Source organism: Monodon monoceros, unplaced genomic scaffold (assembly GCF_005190385.1).
Source record: "Monodon monoceros isolate NGI ecotype Baffin Bay Population unplaced genomic scaffold, NGI_Narwhal_1 Super_Scaffold_18, whole genome shotgun sequence".
NCBI classification, from domain to species: Eukaryota; Metazoa; Chordata; class Mammalia; order Artiodactyla; family Monodontidae; genus Monodon; species Monodon monoceros.
Window position 1 is genome coordinate 147,411,697 of NW_021703774.1, and position 15,552 is coordinate 147,427,248.

Genomic DNA, 15,552 nt, shown 5'->3' on the forward strand with positions numbered 1-15,552 from the left:
GGCACCTGAAGGATTCACTCATTATCCTTGGATATCAGGAATTCCATCCCTCCTGCTCTGCCCCAGCTCTGCTGCCTCTGTGTGAGTTTCCTGGGTGTTTGGCAGGTGGGCCTTTCGCTTGCCCATGTTGGGTGAGGCTGGCTGAGCTCTGATTAGACTCTCTGTCCCTCCCACTTGTCTGCTTTTCCTCAGACTTGCTGGCCAGCTGGTGCTACTATGGATCTGTTCTTACTTGTACATTTCTCTTTTCATTTCAGTGGTGTCTGGGGGAGAAGAGGTAGACAGATGGGCCCAGTTTGCCATATAGAACCTCAAGTGTGTGTAACATTCCTGGTGACCCCAATGCAGGTGTGTCCGCCGGGCTCTCCCACCTGCCACCAGAGGCCGGAGTGGCATTTAGGTTACGCTGAATGAAAGAGAGGAGAGCCGTAGCTCACTCCTCCCACCTCATCCCATCTTCTCCTCTGGCCACACCCCTGGGCCTGACCACATTACCTCACTGATTAAAACGGTTTGGTGACCTCACTCCCCTACAAGAAGATCAAGTCCAGACTATCTCATATACCAAATTCTTTTTTTTATACTTTTTAAAATAGATTTATTTATTTTTATTTATTTATTTTTGGCTGTGTTGGATCTTCATTGCTGCGCACGGGCTTTCTCTAGTTGCGGCGAGCAGGGGCTACTCTTCGTTGCAGTGCGCGGGCTTCTCATTGCGGTGGCTTCTCTTGTTGCAGAGCACAGGCTCTAGGCGCACGGGCTTCGGTAGTTGTGGCACGCAGGCTCAGTAGTTGTGGCTCGCGGGCTCTAGAGCTCAGGCTCAGTAGTCGTGGCGCGTGAGCTTAGTTGCTCTGCGGCATGTGAGAGCTTCCTGACCAGGGCTCGAACCCGTGTCCCCTGCGTTGGCAGGTGGACTCTTCACCACTGTGCAACCAGGGAAGCCCTATACCAAGTTCTTTCCCTGCCCAGCTCTTCCCTCATGAGCTATCACTGCCCGTTACCTCCAGCCATATGGACCGCGTGCAATTTCTCTAACCTTCGGTCAGTTTGGGATCTCCTGTCTATTTACACTGCTTCCTTTGTTTGAGATGCCCTCTCTCTTTCTCACACATTCAGACACCATCAGAAGTGACTGCTCTTTTCTTTATGCCTTTACCATGTAGCAGCTTAAATCCAGCAACGCTATAATGCATTCCTTTGATTTCTTGCCCCTCACCCATCCCTACCCCAACTGTGATCCCCTTGAAGGGAGGGAATAAATTTTTGCTGTCTTCTATCTCCAGGACCTACTACCCAGCCTGGCCCCAAGTAGGCACTGAATGCACATCTGTTAGAAGAATGAACGGCCGAATTAGGTTCTAAAGAGAATTGTTCTGTGCTGTGTGTGACACACCATGCCTGGCTCTAGGGGTGGGGGGATGAGTCAGACCAACCTGCCCCAGGTGTAGGCTGTCTACCGAGGCTTTAAGACTCCTGGAGTCTCTGTGCACAGGGGGTGCTGTTAACTTACCCTAAGAGGCCAGCAGATGTGCTCTGGGCATTCTGGGGAAGCAGGACTTAAGTCCAGTTTGGCGGGAGCTGGGTGAGCCTTCTGAGGAAGGATGGGCAGGATTTGGCCAGGTAGACATGGTTATGGGGGGGGAGGGGAGTAGCATGTGAGCAAAGGCTCAGAGGTGGGAAATTGTGGACTGTGTTTATAGAATAACATGTTCTGAGACATTGGTGTTTCTATACTCGGAGGGATAGAGCCAGCTGTTTTTATTAATAATTTGAGATCTGTTGGAGGGCATGAGGTCAGATCTGGAGATGATGGAAAAACATGGAGTGGTGAAAAGTTTGGGTGCCTTGGACAACAGAATTGGGAAATCATAGACAGGAGCCACAGAGCAAGTTCAACCATTCCGCTGTGTGGTGGTGTGATGCTGCCCTGGGGTGTGGGACAGGGCTGGCTGGATTTGAGAGCAGCAGGTATAGCAGGGAGGGGACAGCAGAGGGGCTTTGGTTAGCTGTGCATTTGTAGGAATCAGCAGTAGGATGTAGTTGCCAAAACGTTAACTTTTACAAGACTGTGTCAATATAAAGCATGGTGCCCAAGAGAAGGAAGGTGACAGTGCCCCAGGCCTGCGTGCAGGTTACCCCAGACCTAGATCACTAGATGCACTGGAATAGTATCCATAGTATGACATGGGCTGAACCACGTGCCAGGCATGGGTCTGGGCCCTTTACATGTACTGAATCGTTAAAACCCTGGGAGGTACTTGCCTTTCTTAGCCCCCCTCATCAGGCACAGCAAGGCTCAGCAACTTTCCAAAGCAGAGGTAATGAGGAGAAGGCCCAGGCTAGAACCCAGGTATCCCAGCCTTAGGTGCCCTGTTCTCAGCCACCACTCCACACCACCTCCAGCAGACATACCAGAGTACAGCTCAAGGCAGCAGCGTGGATGTGACACGCCATGCTAGATTCGACTAAAACAGCTCAGGCTTTCTAGATCATGAAACATGTTCCTCTGTATTTTCTTGTTTGATTCTTACCACAGCCTGATAAGTTGATTATTAAAAACTGGTGCAGTAAATGTTGTTGCCTCCCTTGGCCCTGAATGCTCTGTTTTGTTTCACAGTTTGGAGAATACAATGCACACTTATGTCTATTATTGCGTTTAATTCTCACCCAGGCCCCAATAGGGGTCACTTTTGCAGGTTGTCTTGGTTTTTCTCTTGCCGTGTAACAAATTACTCCCAACACCGCGGCCTCAAACAACCCTCCTTTGTTAGCTCACAGTCCTATAGGTCTGAAGTCGGGCACAGAGTGGCTGGGTTCTCTGCTCAGGGCTGAAATCAAGGTATCCGTAGGCTGAGTTCTCATCTGGAGGCTCGGGGGAAATGCCGCTTTTCCAGGCTCATTCGATTGCTGGAATCCAGGGCCTAGGGGGTTGCAGGGGGTTGCCCGCAGCTCCAAGAGGGTGCCCTCAGGTCCTTTCCACACGGCCCCCTCCACCTGCAAGTCAGCAAGTGCATATGTCAAATCCTCCCCTTGATTCTAAGCCCTATGACTTTCTCTTCTGTGACCAACCAGAGAGAAATCTGCTTTTAAAGGACTTTCTCAATTAGGTCAAGCCAGGGAATAATCTCCCTATTTTAAGGTCAAGTGCGCCCTATAACAGAACCTAATTGTGAGAGTAAAATCCATTATATTCACAGGCCTAAGGATCATGCGCGATGCATACACCGGGGGGACAGGAAACCTAAGGGCCGTCTTAGAATTCTGCCTACTTACTGGTGAAAAAATAGCGACTTATAGAAGTTAGGTGCCAGGTACAAGGTAGAATATGGTAGGCGCCAGGGCCACCACGCCATACCGTCTCCCCAGGGATCATGAGGCTCTGGCCTGGAACCAAGACAAGCAGCCTGGGAGGAGTTGGGGCCTGGGCTCCTGGGACCAGGCAGACACTGTTCTATGTCTAAAGAAGTTGACCAGACAAACTCTTTGACCATGTTTTTCGACCGTCCCCTGCAGGATTCGGGGTACGAACCCGGCAGCCTCAAACTAGTTCATGGAGGAGCCTCAAGCGACACTGGCCAGGAGAGCTCTCCCTTCCAGAGGGAAGAGCAGAGCGTGAGAGAAGGCAGCTGCTGCAGGAGTGGACATGAACGCTGGTTTTCAAAGAGAACAGCGTTTTAGTTTCGGTCATCGAAAGTGGTGCCTTCAGCACAGGTAGGAAGCGGGCGGTCAATGAATATGCTTGCTAGGGGCTCCATGTGGTCTTTCTTTTTTTGTTGTTGTTTTTTGTTTTTGTTTTTTGGGTTTTTTTTGCGGTACGCGGGCCTCTCACCGTTGTGGCCTCTTCCCGTTGCGGAGCACAGGCTCCGGACGCGCAGGCCCGGCGGCCATGGCTCACGGGCCCAGCCGCTCCGCGGCATGTGGGATCTTCCCGGACCGGGGCACGAACCCGCGTCCCCTGCATCGGCAGGCGGACTCCCAACCACTGCGCCACCAGGGCAGCCCCATGTGGTCTTTCTTGCCCGAGCTTGCTCGAGTCCTTCCTCTTTCAAATGGATGATGACGGTGATGATGATTGCCTTGCTTGAGCCTCTGTGAAAGTTGGACGTCCTCGGGACTTCCTTGGTCAGGAGTAGAAACCTTGAGGGCCAGCACTCTTTCACTGCCCCACACTTTCTCCCCCAAAATGCAGTCCTGTCTCCCCAGTCCCTCAGTTTCCATTCTGTCCTTGGCAACAACACCACTTAAGGAACCACGGCCCCCCTACATGCCACCCCCACCATGCCGTCCTGCTGGCCAGCTCCACCCACTTCTCTGTGCCCCACCTCTGCCTCCCAGGATGGCTCTTGCCTAAAGAGGCCCTGCCACCCCCTCCCTAGTTAGAACATCACAGTAGGTATTGAAGACAGAGCAACATCTTTCAGGGCCCTCCCGGCTATGAAGAAATGAAAGGATGTTGGGTTCTCAGCCCAGGGTGCATATTAGAATCACCTGGAGTTTTTAAAAATTCCAGTAGCAGGGCCGCATCTCCAGAGAGACTGCCTGAATGGCCCTGGGAGAGGGCCCCAGCATGGCTATATTTATGCCCATTTCATTTGTTTTTAGCTCTTCAGGTATGAGTTGTGGTTTCAGGTTAGAAGTTCAGGCTGTGATTCAGGTTAGGTGTGTGGTGTTAGAAGCTCTTTGGGTCAGGAATATGTCTTTGGATGTTTCGTCTGGCTGTGGAGTGCATCAGAATCACCCAGGGAGAAGGAGAGGGAGGGGTAGAGTGCCTCTATTAAAACAAAATAGACTTCTTGGCCCACCCAGGCATGTTGTCTGAATCAGACTTTCAGGAGGTGGGGACACAGGCATCTGTGTTTTTTTTCTGATGCAGCCAAGGTTTGGGTGCTCTGGGGCCTCTTTCTGGGGCCTCTGGAGATGCTTGTCCTGTGTTTGGGTCTGTGGGCTCAGCTGCGAGTCCCAGCGGGTGCTTCCCAGCCTGGTGTGCTGTGAGCAGCGCTCATTCCCTTCCTCCAAGCAGAAGCGTCCTCACTTACAGAGGGGAGGACGGGGACTCAGGCAGCCCTCAGAGACAGCATCTCTGTAGCTGCCTGAACGGTCCGGTGGCTGGGGCTGGGCCTCTGCCCACAGCTCTGCCGTACCACGTGGACCCCCCCAGACCCAGGCCATGATCAGGGTTCTCCAGAGGAGGTGGAGGAATCATCCCCTGGACTCTGATGAAGAATGACTGGGCATTTGAGCCTCAGTTTGAGGGCATGTTTGATGTGGTACCTAATAGTGGAGGCTGTGGATCTTCCCAAGTTCAAATTCCAGTTCCAGCCTTTACTGCTTTGGGAGGCAGATTGCTTAGACTCTCTGCCTCGTCTTTCTTCCTTGGAAAATGGGAGAGTCATGGCTCTTGCCTTACAGGGCTGCTGGTGAGATACAGGTGAGGCCCTGGGATGTTGCCAGACACCTAGCAAGGGCTCCCCAACATAAGCAGCCCTCTGACTCATGCAGGCAGGTCGACCACCACTCCACCCTCCTCACTGCAGCCCTGTGACACGTCTGCCATACTGTGCCATCTGGTCCCGGTACATGAGTTCCTAAGAGAGAGTCAGGGTGAAGTTAAGGGCCGATGCTGCACATGGGGCCTGGCGCTTTGCAGACAAGACTGAGTCCTGCAGAAACCACAGTGAGGCTGGTTCTGTTGCCTCTTTTGTACAGGAGACTGAGAACAGAGAGGTCCAGTAATTTAAAGACAGTCACACAGCTAGTAAAGAGCAGAACCTCTGGCTACAAAAGACCCAGTACTTTCTTCTCCACTAAGAGGCTTCCAAAAGAAAGGCAGTAACAGCTTCAAGGAGGACTTCTCCCCCAAAAGTATCTACCTTTTAATAGAAATCAGTAGCACCATAATACAAACGAATGGGTCCCCCTTCCTCGGCATCCTGGGATACCTCATTGTACCTCGATTTAGCATTTGTCTCCTTGTGCACAAATGCATTTAGCATTTGTCTCCTGTGTACAGTTAGCTGTACGTGGTCTCCTCCCCTAGCGGTCTCAGGGCAGGGTCTGAATTTATTCAGCTAGGTGTGCAGTTGACACTTGAACTATGCTGGAAGTAGAAACTTCTGAGGGTTGCAAGCAGAGAAATGGGGACACTGTCATGGGGAATACAGATGGGGGAATCCTCCCCAGACCTGGCGCTTGCCCTTCCCTACTTCCCTCTCAAACTCTCCTTTTTGTCCACGGGGGCCCTGGCAGCTGCATGGAAGCATCTGTAGGGAATGGGACCGGCCCAGAGGGAAATGAGCTGTCAGTTCCAGCGAGAACTCTGGTCCCCACCCCTTCCCGTGCTCCCTCTGGGGAATCCAAGCATACGTGATTAATGGGGTGCTGACTCAGTGCTTCTGGAGTGTCCAGGCACTCAGGGCCCACTGTTGGCACAGCTTCCCCAGCCACCAGTGGGGAGGCTGGAATATATGGCATCTGAATGAAGTGGAGGGCTCGGGCCCAGGCAGGCAGGGGTGCCAGGTAGGAGCTGGCCGCGTGCCAGTCTTCCGCGGGCTTGCAGAATCCCCCGTGCCGGGGGAGCCCAGTAATACCATTTGAAGCTTGGGAACGGGTATGTTGGAATTATTTCAGAGCAAGGAGTTGTGGAGTCATGGCCCCTCGCCTTTAGTACAGGCCTGGACTGGGGCTCTCTCCAGAGTAAAGGTAATTTTTGAATAAGCGATCGGAAGATGAATCTAATTTGAAGATGGCTGTGAAAGCATTTTCTTAGTAGCAAAGCTTTCTGCTAGTAGTTTTCAAACGTTTATAGTTTTAGAAACCATTTTAAAACGTCAAATCCTGCATGGAATGCGAAGTTAAAGTGGTAGTTTATTAACACACATTTATTTTCTAAGTTTAAAATGTTAACACCTATTTATTATGAGAATCCATTAACAGAGCAATGACTCAGCTTTGATGCATAAAAACATTGAAAGCTCAGGGTCTAGATCAAGTGTCAGCAAACTACAGCCCGTGGGCCTAACCCAGGGTGCCGCCTGATTTTTGTAAATGAAATTTTATTGGAACGCCGCTATGCTATTTGTTTAAACGTTATTTGTGGCCGCTTTCCCACTCTAATGGCAGAGTTCAGTAGTTGTGACAGAGACTGTCTGTCCCACAAAGCCAGAAATATTTACTGTTTGGCCCTGTGTAGAAGAAGTTTGCTGATTTCTCTTCTAGATGATCATTGTATCGGAATATCAGCTGTAACATCCAGGATTGCTTTGTCATTTTTGTTTTGTCTGGCTTGGTTGCACGATATTAAGAAAATTCTAAATAAGACAATGGGAATTGGTAACAGATTTCTCATAGCTGAACTTGCGGCCCAGGATGGTCTTCAGTTCAATGTTATGTAGACATTTAGGGAGGAGGAGAAGGGAATTCTGGCTTGCATCACTAACAGTGTCAATCATTTTCTTGGATTCCTTCTTATTACAGCACTCAGGAAGCACACAGTCATTTATGACATCTTCATGAGAATCCATGTAATCCGTTCTCATATCACTGAAAGCTTTTCATGTACTTGTTCATGTGGTTTTACAGAAGTGTGTATAGTCCTGAATTTTTAAAACGACAACATAAAGATACCCAGTTAGAAGCTCCAGTCTTTCTAGTTGAAGACGCATCTCAATACTGAAGTTCAGGATCCACCCAGGCCTTAGTCCAAGGTCTGTACAAACCACGTTCAGCCGGCCGCCCCCGTTGGCTCGACTCCGTGTTACAGTGTGCCGTAGAACATGTTTGGAAGTTCAGGTCCGTTTTCCGTAACAGTTTTAATAGGAGTCAAACTATACTTTTAGAATAAAATTCTCACACGACATTTGAAGAACCTCTGAAACACCTCTGCAGAGCACAGTTTGCAAACCGCCTCTTCGACAAATATTAGTGGTTCTTGTTTCTGTGCTGAAGGATAACGGGGGAGCTAAGGATGCTGAGAGTCGGGGTTGGGAGGCAGAGGAGTAGGTAGTGAAAGACGGTGGAGGAGAGAAGTGAGGGGATGCTGTCCATGGTGGAGAGGGTCACGGGGCAGGGAGCGGGGTGGGGGGGGTGGTCAGTAGTGGGAAAAGTACTTGGGAAACACAGAGAAGCCCCAGGAGCTCCTGCCAAAGCTGGAGGTGTCTCCTAACAGCTGTTGGTGACTTAAACACAGCTCTCCGGAGCTGCTCTAGTAACTCCAGCCGTGGGCTTGGAAGAAGAGGTCCAGAAGGTTAAAATATGCTCAAAGACATGGTGGGGGGAGAGTGTGGAAGGCTCTTACAAATCGCTTCTAATCATCATGCCAAGGACCTCTGAGGCCACTCAGCAGATCTGGGCAGGGGAGAGGAAGAGGGATGGCCGAGGGGTCCTCTGGGTCAGCATGCCAAGCTGGTTTATGCAGGAGGAGGACACGTGAGCGTGTGCAGTGCTTGTGAGTGACCTGGATGGGGACAGATGTCAAGGCCCCAAGGAGGTGGTGACTGGTGTTGGGCAGTGGCTTTGGGCATTCGAGGCAAAGCCCACACATCCAGGAGTAAAACCCAGGAGTCCCGGCTCCCAGGCCCCCTGCCTTCCCCTCGGAGGGTGCAAGGAAGGGAGGGGCAGGCTGGTGGCTTCGGGAGGCTGTGGGCTGGAGAAGGCCTCTCGGGGATAAAAAAGCACAAGTTCTTTCTGAGGTTTTGCTGCTCACCCCATAGAAAAAGAACAGTGTTAGATTTTAAAAGGGTGACCTCATTTTTTTCTTATTTACATAGCCCTGTTTGTTTCTGTAGCCCTTTAGAAATAGCAGACGTGTGCTAAGCTTAGTGCTTCCCCCACCACCAGCGGCAGAGCCACTGTGTGGGGAGAAACACCTTTTCATCTAAGAGAGGGGCAGCCTTGTTTCCGAGGACAGATGGGAGCAAAACAGGACAGGTAGGAAGTTTCGTGGTTTTTCGTGTCGCTTTTCCAAAATAGCCACATGCCTGCCTCCCACTTCCTGCCTGGCTCGACTCAGGGTAGATTTTCTCCTGCAGAGGACTTGTGTTCTGTGAATTCTCAGAGAAGCTTGAAGGGATCCGTCAACAAGCAAACAGGCTCGACCCCGGACACCTTGAGCTTGGCACTTTGCGTCCCGCCTCTGCCGCTTACCAGCTGTGTGACCTTGGGCAAGCCGCTTCACCTCTCTGTGCCTCATCTGTAAAATGGGGATAACAGCACTACCTGCCTGCGGTGGCTGTGCAGATTAAATCAGGGAGTATGTGTGAAGGGCTTAGCCCGAGGCGGTCACACAGCAACTCTTAATAAATCTCTTAATCGACAACAGCAATTGTGATGTCCATCCCCCACCTGGACAGTTAGTTATAGCAGCCTCCCAGCCACCTTCCCTTCCTGCCGGCTTGTCTGCTCCAGCCCATCCCTATGTTGGCCCAAAATAATAGATAAAGCACCAATCTGACCGTACTGTCTCTTCCTTAAAATCCACCCAGAGCTGTCAAAGCCTGTGGCCAGGATTCATGGAACTTTCTTTCGAAATGGCCAGGTGTAAATCTTTTAAGCTTTGCCAGCCATACGGTCTCTTGCAGCTACTCACCTCCATTGTTGCTACGTGAAAGCGGCCACGGACAGTGTGTAGAAGAACTGGCGTGCCTGTGTTCCAGTAAAACTTCATGGACAAAAACAGGCAGCGGGCCGGACTTGCCAACCTCTGACCTAGAGTCGAGTCCAACTCCTTAGCTCAGCATTCTTAGTCCAGCCGTTCCCACCCTCTCCATCCCTCTTCTCCTCCTCCCTGGCTCCCGGGGAACTCCTCACACTTTAATCCTCTGTGCATTCTTTCTGGACTTCCCTCCTCTGCCTCCTGTGTGCCCCTCCCCCATGGCATTAGGAAACTTTGCTCTGGGATTCTGTGGTCCCCTGTCTTTACTTCTACTCTGTCTTTACTGTTAGAGAGCACCCCCAGGCAGGAATTCTGCCATCCTCCTATGACACTACAGCGCATGTTTTGGTCTTTGTAGATGCTCAGTAAGTGTTTGTGATCAAACACAAAGATCTGCGAGAAGACGGTTGCTCTCAGGGAGCTTACGGGCTGGTTAGGAAGCTAGGATGTGAGCTGGTGAAAAGCCAGCCAGCAACCTAGGCAGGAAACGAGAGTGCGTGGTTTTGTCGGGATACTGATGACAAGCTGGAGGAAGGAGAAGGCATTTGAGTTGGACCTTACAGGATGGAAAAAAGACTATCAGAGAGAGGGAGGTCAGGAAGGCTTTCTGTGCTGGGGAAATGGCAAGAGAAGAGCAGACTCAGTTCTGGGTTCAGGGTGATGAATGGACAGACCAGTAGGGTGAGGGTCTGATCAGGGGTTGGGTGGGTGGTGAGGGAGTTTGGACTTTATCCTGCGAGCCAGAGTTTCTCTAAGTGTGATCCACAGCTCCCTCCGCTCCAACAGAATCGCCTGGGGTGTTTCTTTAAAATGCAGTTTCTGGGGCTCTGTCTCAGACTGGAGGCTGGGAGCTGCAGGGGGTTAAGGCCACGGTCTATAAGAAGCTGCAACATTGTTGGGGGTGATGATCATGAATATTCTGCAGATTGACGTCACCTGCGGGCATCACAGCCAGGGTGGGGAGAGTTGAGGTAGGGATGCTTGATCTTCTCCCAAAGCAGATGAGGACACCCGAGCTCAGACATGGCAAGTGACTTGCCCAAGGTCACACTGCAAATTACTTGCAGTTATGGGCCTGACTAGTTCTGGAACAGGGCCTGGGGTGGTCCTGGAGGATCCACAGAGGGAGGAGGGACAGGCATGGTGACTGTCCCAGTGCCCAGAGCAGCCTGGTGCACACTGGTACTTGGTTAGCAAGTGCTGGACAAATGAGGGAATGGGTCGGGGGGGGCGGTGTGGATGGATGGACAGTGTGGGGGCAGAGGGGAGTGGAGGTAGTTTTGAGATAGTTCTGATGTTGCAAGCCTGAAGGCCTAGAAGAACAGTGATACCAGAAGCACAGGAGAAGAAAAGATGAGCTTGGTGCTAAGCATATTGAATTTGAGAGCCCAGCAGGATGGCCCAGCCAAGAGGTTGGCAGCTGGAAGGGCAGGGTTGGGGAGTTCCGGGGACAAGGCAGGTGATGTGTGCATCTGTGGAAGCTGCTAGTAAGACAAGGTGAGAAATATAGAGAGAGACAAGTAGGGGATTAAGGACCAAAACCTGAGGAACGAGCACAGGCATCCAGGAAAAAAAAGGTTCGGGTGAAAGAGTCAGAGAAGTGCTCGGAGGGCCAGGAGAGGAGTCGGGATGGGCCGGGGCAGACGGAGAAAAGAGAGATTTCAACAGCCAGTCACCTGGGTAACTCAGCTTGGGCCCCTCTTTAGAATAAAACCAGCCAACCTCAAAGAAATTGTGCCATAGGTAAATAAAAATGTCAATCCAAATAAAACCAAAATCACGAGTTTCTGTTTGCTTGGGATTTGTGCTCCCTGCCGGCAGAACTGCAGGTGTGGGAGAGTGGGCGAATCCTGGACCCGCCTGTCCCACCTGTCAGGACAAGCCCTGCTGTGTTGTCTCTGCCCGGTTCTGGTTGGCATGCTTCCCGGGGATCACTCTGTTGCTTGGAGCCTTCGCCTTCCTCTCCTGTGCCTCACTTTCCCCCTTCCCTTCTACCTCTCTCTTTATTCATCCAACAGATACTTATTACTGGGAAGAAAGCTCTGTGCAGAGGAACTCAGCTGAGGCCCCTAAATACAGTGGGGCCTATAAGTCACCCACTGGAGAGATTTTTAAAAAACATAGAGAGATTCCTGAACTTGCAAATTCAAGTTGCCTAAAAGTAAGAAGGAGCCAGAGATGCCTGGGTCCTCACAGCCCCATCTGGGCCGCTTCTGTGTGGCTGCCTCTGTGAATGAGCCATTCTGGATCAACTCTGCCTGGGCTGGGTCGGGGAGGCACTGAGGTCCAGGTGTCAGGGTGTTTCCCCCATAAGGCCCTAAAAATATAGCATCTGGGCCAGCTCTATCTGGCCTCCCTGGAGCTTTCAGAGTCTCTCCTTTCATTGATCCTGCTTGTGCCACCAAACTTGTCCCCTCCCTCCACCCCTAACACACACACACACACACACACACACGCGTGCGTGCGTGCGCGCGCACTATGTCACAGTGACACCAGGACCTCCGTCACCATCATCCATCCTCAAAGGGGTAGATCACCTTTAAAATCAGCCCTGCCTGAACAGATGGTACCGCGCACCGTTTTAAGTGACAAAACACACACATTCCTGCCTCTGAATATATTGTCACCTTATCACGTATTGTTTTGTGAGATATTAAAGATATGAACATATCTATAAAATAAATATAAAGGTATTATCCTTTACTTATATAAAGTATGTAGTAGATGACAAGATGACATCAGGAAAGGAAAGGAATCAGGCGGTTAGGGTGGGCCCACCAGAGAAGTGGCATTTGAGCAAAGACCTAAGGGTTGAGAGAGTGAGCCCTGGGGCACCTGGGGAAGAGTGTTCGGGCAGAGGCGGGATCCTGCCAGGCGGGAACAGCAAGGAGACCAGTGTGGCTGGAGGGGCAGGGGTGGGGGCGGAGGAGGAAGATGGGGGCAGAGGGTGAGTGTGTGCAGATAATTGAGAAGCCGCTGGAGGTCTAAGCCCTGGAGTGGCCTGATCTGCTGAATGTTCTGGAAAGCCCAGCCAGCTGTGTGTGGAGACCACACTGCAGGAAGCCAGGGCAGCATGGGAGGCTGGTGCCAGCATCAGGAAGCGATAATGTCGCAGACCAGGGTGGCAGCCGTGGAAAGTGGTTGGATTCTGGGTATAGTCTGAAGGCAGAGCCGACATGATCCACCAGCAGATGGGATGTGTAGTGTAAGAGAAAGAGATTAGGGACGAGAGCCCTGCTGGTCCTCACATTTGCTCACTCTGCTCTCAGGCTAGTCAATCTCTCTAAGCCTCAGTTTCCTCATCTGGAAAATGGGGCAGTTGGATCGATAACTTCCCAGATCTCTTCTGGCTTGAAAACTCACCACTTCAGCTTAGGTCCCTGGTGGCTGGCTTTAAGGATGGGGGGTGGAACGCGCGCTTTAAAAAGGGGGCTTAGACTAGACACAACTGACAGAGAAAGAAAAGGGAGAGGAGCATTGCAGGCAGAGGGAACGGCAGGAGCACAGACTAGGGGGCAGGGTCAAGAGGCCCAAGAGCGATGCTGAGGAGCAGTGAGCAGACTCCATGGCTGGGGCCGAGGACCTCGGGAGAAGGATGCCGGGGGCTACAGGGATGGGCACACTACGCCCTTTGGAATAAACCAGCAGGTTCAGGGCCTGAGCATTTTTTGCAAATACTGAGGCCCTCAATTTTGAGCCTTTTCAGATGGATACACTCAGGCAGGAAGGAACAAGGCTTGGCTGCTGTCCGGGGAGAGTTAACCTCCTGGCCCGGCATTGCATAACCGCAAAGCCTGCTGAGTGCAAGGAGACTCTTCTGTGTGGCAGCCAGAGTGGCAAGCCTGGTGGCTCTGGGCTCTGGCACCGTCCCGCAGCGGAACAAACAGCCCTCCCTTCCTAGATAATGGCCCTCATTGAGCATTGTGTCCATGGCCAGCACCCAGCGCGGGGCAGCTCAGCCTGGGTAAGTTTCCTCTCTCGGCTGCTTAGCAAAATGTTTACACTAAGCCTTTCTAGTAAGACGGTTCCTACGAACCAGCAGGCGGAGAAGCTAGAGAAAAGTGCCCCCCAGCGACCCTGCTCCCGGCTCAGAGAAATGCTTTTGCACACCCCAGGTGTGAACCTGGGTTGGTCATTGCCCTCCAGGACTCTTTTGTAAAATAAGGCATTGAGCTGGAAGATGCATGAAGGTCTGTCCGGCTCCAAAATTATTGGCATTTTCTCTAAGTGAAGAATGAGTCCATTTTCTCATTGGGTGGGGGTAGAATTAGTCTGTCCTTTAATATTTCACAAAGGGCCTTTTTCTCAGGAAGGCATGTGTGTGATTGGGGGGAGCTGAAGATAAGAACTCTGAACGCTACCGACTTGGATCTCTCCTACTGCACCGTTGGCACCAGCAAAGATGCTGCGCCTCTGTGCGTGTGTCCTTCAACGGGGAGGAGGTCACCCCAGAGGGTGCTGCACTTTAAGAGGCATCTGGACCAGCCGTAGGGGACACCAAACCATGTGGACAGAGGAACATTTGGGGAAACTGGAGTAGAGAGGACTGTCGTCAACCATCCTAGGGGTCATCCTGGAGAAGAGGGGTCAGAGGTGTTCTGTGGGGTCCTCGGGACAGAATCAAAACCAGTGAGTGAAAATCGCATGGCTCATCCTTAGGAAGACGCCTGGAACAATAGGCCCCATAATACTCCAGCCCAAAACACACATACCCTTTGACCCATGGTCCCACTTCTGGGAATCCGGCCTATGGAACAATAGCACCAGTCCGTAAAGATATGTGTACAAAGGATGTTTATTGCAAAATTCCAGTGGCAAAAAAATTAGAAAAAAGTATGAAACTCAACAGTAGGGAGGGCTCGAAGGTATTATATTCAACCCGTGGCCCATCATTCAGCTATTTAAAAAGAATGAGGGGATTCCCTGGCAGTCCAGTAGTTAGGACTCTGCGCTTTCACTGTTTCACTGCTGAGGGCCTGGGTTCAATCCCTGGTTGGGGAACTAAGATCCCGCAAGCCAAGGTGTGCGGCGTGGCCGAAAAAAAAAAAGAGAGAGAGAGAGAGAGAGAGATAGCCCTGTCTCTGTTTAGAAAGGCAGTGGAGTGCAGTGGTTAGGAACACAGAGGCTGGAGGCAGACTGCCAGGGTTCAGATCCGGATCCCGCGAACTGTGTTACATGACTCTCTGACCATCAGTCTTCTCTTTGGTGAAGGAGGAATTATAATAGTGCCTGCCCTATAGGCTTGATGCAGGTGCCTGGTGTATAGGAACTGCTCAAAAAATGTTGGCCTTTGACCTAGAAAGATTGTCCGTGAGAAAAGCAAGGTATGGAGAAGTGTACACAGGGTGATTCCGTTTTTACAAAAACAAAAAAATGCTCCCCCACCCCCCCCTTGAAAAAAAAGAAGAGCAATTGCTACCGCCCCAGGTCTTGAGTGGCCTCCTGAGAGCAGCCCCTCAGAGGAGGCTCACGTCGTGGAGAGGAGCGGGCACCAGTGCTCTTGAAGGTCCCTTCCAACCCTGAGACTCTGAGACTTTGTGGGCCCATCTTGGCAATCTCAGTGTGCATCCTTGCCTGGCGTTTGACCCCACCAAATAGTCTGCTGTTCACAGTATATATGCCAGGAAAGACTTGTCATTTTCACAGAGGGGGAGCAAGGACGTGTTGGTGGCTTGGTGTTACAAAAATGCTCATTGCCCCAGTGTGGTGCTCATCAGTGGGGCCCATGTGGATCCAGCTGGGACTCTCCAAGTGGGGCCCAGACCCCACTTGGCTTGTGTGAGCCACACCGAGGATGCCATGGCCTAGGCTTGAGATGGACTCTGCCTCGGTCGGCCTCAGACACGCTCAGATTCACCCCCCAAGTGCCACAGGCTTCGGGAGTAGAGGGAGAGGTGGCAGGC

General features: G+C 51.6%; 1 protein-coding gene across 5 annotated transcripts in view; it reads left to right on the forward strand.

Annotated features, from left to right (window-relative positions):
* HIVEP3 (human immunodeficiency virus type I enhancer binding protein 3) overlaps positions 1-15,552 on the forward strand; it is a 500,899-nt gene that overhangs the window by 398,539 nt on the left and 86,808 nt on the right. For 4 of the 5 annotated variants that reach the window (XM_029229090.1, XM_029229092.1, XM_029229094.1 and 1 more), the window contains one exon: positions 3,514-3,711. The gene's annotated coding sequence lies outside the window, so the exon portion shown is untranslated. Of the gene's footprint in view, positions 1-3,497; positions 3,712-15,552 lie in introns of those variants that run through there. The other variant, XM_029229093.1, reaches the window with a different exon arrangement.